The sequence below is a fragment of the Capsicum annuum genome, chromosome 11 (assembly GCF_002878395.1).
Source record: "Capsicum annuum cultivar UCD-10X-F1 chromosome 11, UCD10Xv1.1, whole genome shotgun sequence".
In the NCBI taxonomy this organism is placed as follows: domain Eukaryota; kingdom Viridiplantae; phylum Streptophyta; class Magnoliopsida; order Solanales; family Solanaceae; genus Capsicum; species Capsicum annuum.
Window position 1 is genome coordinate 204,883,895 of NC_061121.1, and position 6,884 is coordinate 204,890,778.

Below are 6,884 nucleotides of genomic sequence, written 5' to 3' on the forward strand. Positions count from 1 at the left end.
AGCTCCTCATATGAGATGATACAGTGAAAATAAAGGCCTACTGGTATTATGTGTCAACCATTTGATGGAGAGGCTTAAAAGCATTTTGATGCAACTTATCCAGATTTTGCAGTTGAGCCACGAAATATTCGTTTAGGATTATGTGCGGATGGCTTCTTTCCTTTTTCAGTTGATGTTGTGTCATATTCATGTTGTCCTGTATTTACACCTCGTATAATGTTCCTCCTGAAGTGTTGATTACTAGTCCCTATATATTCTGAATTGTGTTATTTTTGGCCCGCGTAATCCAAAAAGTAGAATAGATGTCTACTTGCAACCTTTGATCGATGAACTTCAAATTTTATAGCATGAGGGGGTTGAAACTTGGGACATCTCACTTAAACAGAATTTCAATCTGTATGTATATCTAATGTGGACTATTTATGATTTTTCTGCTTATGGAATGTTGTCTGGGTGGATGACAACTGAAAGCTATCTTATCCATACTGCATGGAAAAAACAAAATCCTTCACATTGAGACATGACAGGAAATATTCATGGTTTGATTGTCATCGTTGTTTCTTGCCACCTAATCATGAATTTAGGAGACTCAAGAATGCATTCAGAAGGAATAGAAGGGAATATGATGGTCCACCTCCAAGGCTGTCTGGTCATGATATCTGGGAGATAGTTCAGGATTTGCCTAAAGCCAGCGAGGAACCATTGTACAGGCTTGATGGATATGGTGTTTCGCATAACTGGACTAAGCAACGTATACTTTGGGAGTTAGAATAATGGCCAGATAATTTACTTAGAAATAATGTTGATGTCATGCATACTGAGAAGAACTATTTTGACAACTTGTTCAACACAGTTATGGATATCACCAGCAAAATAAAGGATAATCCTAAGGCTAGATTTGACTTACCAGAATATTGTAAACGCTGAGAATTACACTAACAGGAGGGGCCCAATGACAATGTTCTTAAGCCCAAGGCTAATTTTACATTTACGTTGGGCCAACAACGTCAAATATGTGAGTGGTTCCAAAGTTTAAAGATGCACGATGGATATGCCTCAAATTTGGGAAAGAGGGTTGATATGGCACAAGGAATCTTGCAAAATAAAAAGCCTTAATTGTCATATTTTCATGGAACAATTACTTCCAATTGCATTTATTGGTTTACCTGAAAACATATGGAAAACAATAGCAGAGATCAGTTTGTTCTTTAAAGGCTTATGTGCCACCACATTAAAAGAAGAAAATCTGGAGCGAATGAAAAGTAATATTGTTGTTATCACCAACAAATTGGAGAAGATTTTTCTGCCAGTGTTCTTCGATGGGATAGAATATCTTTCCATTCACCTTGTGCTCGAAGCTCAGCTAGGCGGTCCAGTTCAAACTAGGTGGATGTATCCATTCGAACGGTAAGCAATTGCAACATATTTAAATTTGTAAGTATCTTTTTTTAATATAGTAAACATCTAATCTTAAGATTGTGCAGGGCAATTGAAAAATTGAAAAGGGGTCCCAAAAACAAACATAGGGTGGAACACTCTATAGTTGAGGCATATCTTGTAAGAGAAACATCTCAATTTTGTTCATACTACTTTCTTGATGATGTTGCTTGTTCAAGAAACCGACCGAATAGTCATCAGGACGATGTGAATGAGCCTCATTTGGAACCGATATCAATTTTTAATCAATCTAGTTGTAAGACTAAAAAGACCATACGTCGCCGGTTCACTCCTACGGAGCACAAATCAATAACTTTGTATGTCTTGTTGAATTGCTCAGAAGTTGAGCCCTTTCTGAAGTAAGGAGATTAAAATTTTAACATATTTTATTTGTTTACTCATTCTCTTAAAGAAATTAATTGTGTTTCGCATGTTGGATCTTCAGTTCATTTAAGACACAATTCCAGGAAAATTAAGTGTATGCATCCTTTGCAACATGGTTTACATATGAGGTTCGTAAGCGTATTAATATTTCTATAAATTTTAAATATTTACATATTCGTCAACTAACATATATAATATATATATATATATATATATGTATAATAGTTTTAGGTACACCAGTCACCAAATGCAGTCGCATACGATCAGCTCTTGAAAGATATTTCTTTGGGTCCAGTTGAAGCTCATGCAATGTCCCTTACACAGTAAATGGGTTTAAATTTTCCACCGAACAACACTCCAAAATAAGGAAAACAAACTATAGTGGTATTTGGGTTAAGGGTGATGGTGATGTTGATTACTTTGGCATCATACACGAGATTTTAGAATTGGAGTATGCTGGTTTTCCAATAAAAAATTGTCCTCTTTTAATGTTAGTGGTTTGATCCAAGCACAAGAGGCACAAGAGTACATTTGTCCTCTTTTAATCTTAGTGGTTTGATCCAAGCACAAGAGGCACAATAGCACATAAGGAGCATAACATCACTGAAGTGAAGCACAATAGGTCGTATCCTATTTATGATCCATTTGTTCTAGCGCAAAATGCTAAACAAGTGTATTATGCTCTTTATCCGTTGCGCAGTGATAAGTCTGACTGGTGGCCTGTAATAAAAACAAAGCCTATAGGATGGGTGAAAGTTGAGAATGTGCTGGAGACTGCGTATCAAATAAAATGCAGATTGATTACTAGATAGTGGACGTTGACTTGGTGGATAGTTTGAATCACCCAGAAAATATATTTGAAGAAGTTAATATTGCGGAAAAAGAGGCTTAGTGGGTAGGAGATGAGAAAACTTTCAAAGAGGGAGAATCGTTTAATGGAGAGTCTTCAGAAGAGGAGGATTAGTTGTGTAGGTCGTATTTATTATGTATTGATATCTTTATATTTTGTACTATATATTTACCTTTATGTTTCTTGTTTAAGATTGATATATAATATACTGTTTAAGATTGTTGTTTTCACTTTTCCAGAATTTATATAGTAATAAAAATATTCTTGTTTATCTCTTGTTGTTGGAGTGATTTGAAATGTGAATTTGTAACTTGAAATTAGTGACTTGGAATGTTTTTTTATATATTCATTTTGTAGGAACTAACTACTGGTTAACTTTACATAATTTAGATATCATGTAGAGGTGACAAAGGTAAGGGAAAAGTTAATCCTACGAAAACAAAAAAGAAAAAACAGTCTCCGCCTTATAGACGACTGATAGGTATTCATATATTTGAGGGTCGGTTTGTTGACGCGACAGCACGACCCTCATATTCTAGGTCGTCTCAATATTCGGTTCCTGCTCCTACGCATGTGGGGCCACTACATGAGTCTACACCAGCTCATTCTACTCCTATCACGTGCCACCGCCACCACAGTGTTATCGAACGACCGCTGGCACATCCATACATCTTCCATCGTCAGTACCCTCTTGTAGCAATCACCCTAGTTCACACAGTGATTCTGCTGGCTCTATTGGGTTGTCGGATCTTCATATTGGCGGCACTCCATCCGGTGCTTCAAATCCACCCACGCCAGTTCATCCACCATCCCTTGCTCCGCGACCCGGAGACAGTGATGATTTTGGGAGGCGTTATCTTATTCCATATGGGACAGGGTAAGATTTCTAAATACAATAACATTATTTATTTTTTCATTACTTTATTATTATGCTCTATGAAATTGCTGTTTGATTTTGTATTGTAGGTTTAGGCCGGATGCTGGAGTTGGACAAACTGCGAGAAAATGCAGTTGTCGAAACTTCAATGGCTACTGGACCAGTTCGCAAAAGGTTTCACAAATTGACAGGGAAAGGATGTTTCAAGAATTTCATGTAAGGATTTAACTTATTGACTACTTAACACATTGTTAAAACAAAAGATTGAATATTATATTTTTGTTTCTATTGTAGAAATTTTACTGATGGGATGATGCGAATGCATATCTTATAAAGAGGAACTTTTTCAGAAGATGTAGATCTAGATTTAACGGTCTATTGGATTGTGCTTGAACCAACTTGGTACGACCTAACTGGATAAGTGAATCCTTACGGCAACAATATATTCGCTATTGGAATAGCGAAGAATACCAATTATTGAGGGACAAAGGCAAGAAAGCTCGGGCATCATCCAAGGATGGGTCCCTACATACTGCGGGTGCCAAAAGTGTAATTGTTGTGGAGGAAAAAATGGTATATAAATTTTACAGTTTTAATTGTTTGTTTCTATTTAAATTTTTAATTATTTGAAGATTGATAATTTTTTCATATGAAGGAAAAAGAAAAGGATAGGAAGATACCACACGATAAGCTATTCGAGGAAGCGCATCTGAAAAAGAAAAAGAACCCGATTGATGAAGATGTTTGGGTTAAACCTCATGCAAAAGCTGCCCATGTAAGAATCAAATTTTGAATTTATGAATCTTTTTCTTAAAGTTGATATTATTCAAGTATAAGTACTTCAATATTTTTTGACTTTTAATTTTAACTTTACTTTGAATATAGAAAAAATATACGCAGCTCGTTAGTGAGTATCGTAGTACTCAGCCTCCTGAAAGTCAGGGTGACCCACTACCCCAACATGTAGAGGAAGAGTTATGGGAAAAAGCTATGGGTCTTGCAGTTAGAGGCCATTACTATGGATACCACAAAAAAAAAATTGGCGAGAATGTTAGGTCTTCGTCCGGCCCTACATACTCTAACTCTTCAGTTGATAGAGAAATCGTTGAAACCCTACAAAATACGATTTCTAAACTCACTAATGATCTTACTGCAGAGAGAGAGAGGGCGCAGAAGAGGGAGGATGAAATAGCAATACAAGTCAGGATGCTGCCGCAGCAATTCAACTCTTTCATTTAGTCTGCAGGGGTTATTCCTCCATGTCCAGGTGATGCAGTTCGGGTTACAAAAGGTCTAGGCCCACTGGATGATATCAGCTCGGATGAATATGTGGAAGACGAGGACGAGGACGATGACGATGATAATGAAGATGAGTTTTAGTTTTTTAACTTTTGTATGTGTTTTACTTTGGATTTGGGCATTTTTTTATAGTTTTTACACTTTTGTATGTATTATTGTAGTTGTTACACTTTTACACTTTTATTGGACACTTTGTATGTGTTGTAGTGGCATTTTGTATGTTGAGTGGGAATACATTTGGCTTGCTGTTGTTGTTGTTGTATTGTATTGTTTCATTTGCTGCTTTTTATTTTAAAAAAAATAATCCAGAAAAACCGACCACAAGTGGTCGGTTTTTTTAAATTAATAAATAAATTTTAAAAGAAAACCAACCACTTGTGGTCGGTATATTTGAATTTTTTTATTTTTAAAATTATTTTTTTCTATTTATAATAAAATAATAATGACTTTTAAATATATATATATATATATATATTTAAAAAAAACGACCGCACGTGGTCGGTTTTTAAAAAGCTACCATTTAAAAACTGATCACGCACTTTGATCGGTTTTGTGGTCGAAAATTGAGGAAAACCGACCATATGTGGTCGATTTTTGTGGTCGGTTTTCCTCTTTTTTTTAGTAGTGAAAACTCGAATATTTCAAAACGAGGGTCCGATTGTTTTTATTTTGGTAAATATGATAGTGTTCAGGGGCGGGTCAACCTCATAAAAAATAGGCGGACGCCTTAGGCCCTTAAATTTGAGGGGCCTAATTTTTTACTGATAATATATTATAAATTTATTTTAAGAAAATAAATATTATTTATGAAAAAAAATATATAGAAAGAAAGAATTATTAGAAGAAGTTTACATATCTAAAGTACTATGTCTCAAGAAAGATTAAATGCATTGATTATATTATTACCTAAAAAATATTAATTAGAAAAAATCGATTATATAATTTTGAAAATAAAGTTCATTAAAAAGGGTTATTTTTTCTTAAAAATTTAAGGCTTCTGTTTGATTTTCACCTTATGCCACAAATATGATTGAGTCACTCCGGATAGTGTGATATATATATATATATATATATATATAATAACAAAAATTATAGAGTGGAGTTAGGTGTCACTGTCATCGTACTATCCACATGTTATGCAATATTTACACATCATTCGATAATAGCTAAACTATGTGAAATAGAGATATTAAACATTGTACTAGGAGACAATAATTTTTTCTTATAAAAAGAAAGAATTATTAGAAGAAGTTCATATATCTAGAGTACTACGTCTCAAGAAAGATTAAATGCATTGATTATATTATTACTTAAAAAAGATTAATTAGAAAAAATCGATTATATAATTTTGAAAATAAAGTTCATTAAAAAAGAGTTCGGAACCAAACTATGCCACCAAACTAAAAATTGTACCAAAATATGTCATATATTTAAAAAAAAAAGTACCAAACTATGCTTAACTCACATTTTTTGTGAGTTATGCACAAATTTTTTAACGACAGACTACAAACATCGTCAGATTTTTTGAAAAATGCATAACTCACAAAAATTGTGAGTTATTCATTTTTATTTGAACATAACTCACAATTTTTGTGAGTTATGCATTTTATTTTAACATAACTCACAAAAATTATGAGTTATCCATTCTTATTTTAACATAACTCACAATTTTTGTGAGTTATGTTAAAATAAAATGCATAACTCACAAAAAATTGTGAGTTATGTTAAAATAAGAATGGATAACTCACAATTTTTGTGAGATATGTTAAAATAAAATGCATAACTCACAAAAATTGTGAGTTGTCCATTCTTATTTTAATATAATTCACAATTTTTGTGAGTTATCCATTTTTATTTTAGCATAACTCACAAAAATTGTGAGTATTTCATTTTAACATTGAACAATGAAAAACGTTTCCGATCTTCTATTTAACATATAACTTATAAAAGTATATAACTCATCTTTTTTGCAGTGACCTTACCATACCAACTTTTTTCATTAAATTATTAAGAAAATACAAGGAACATATAGTTAAC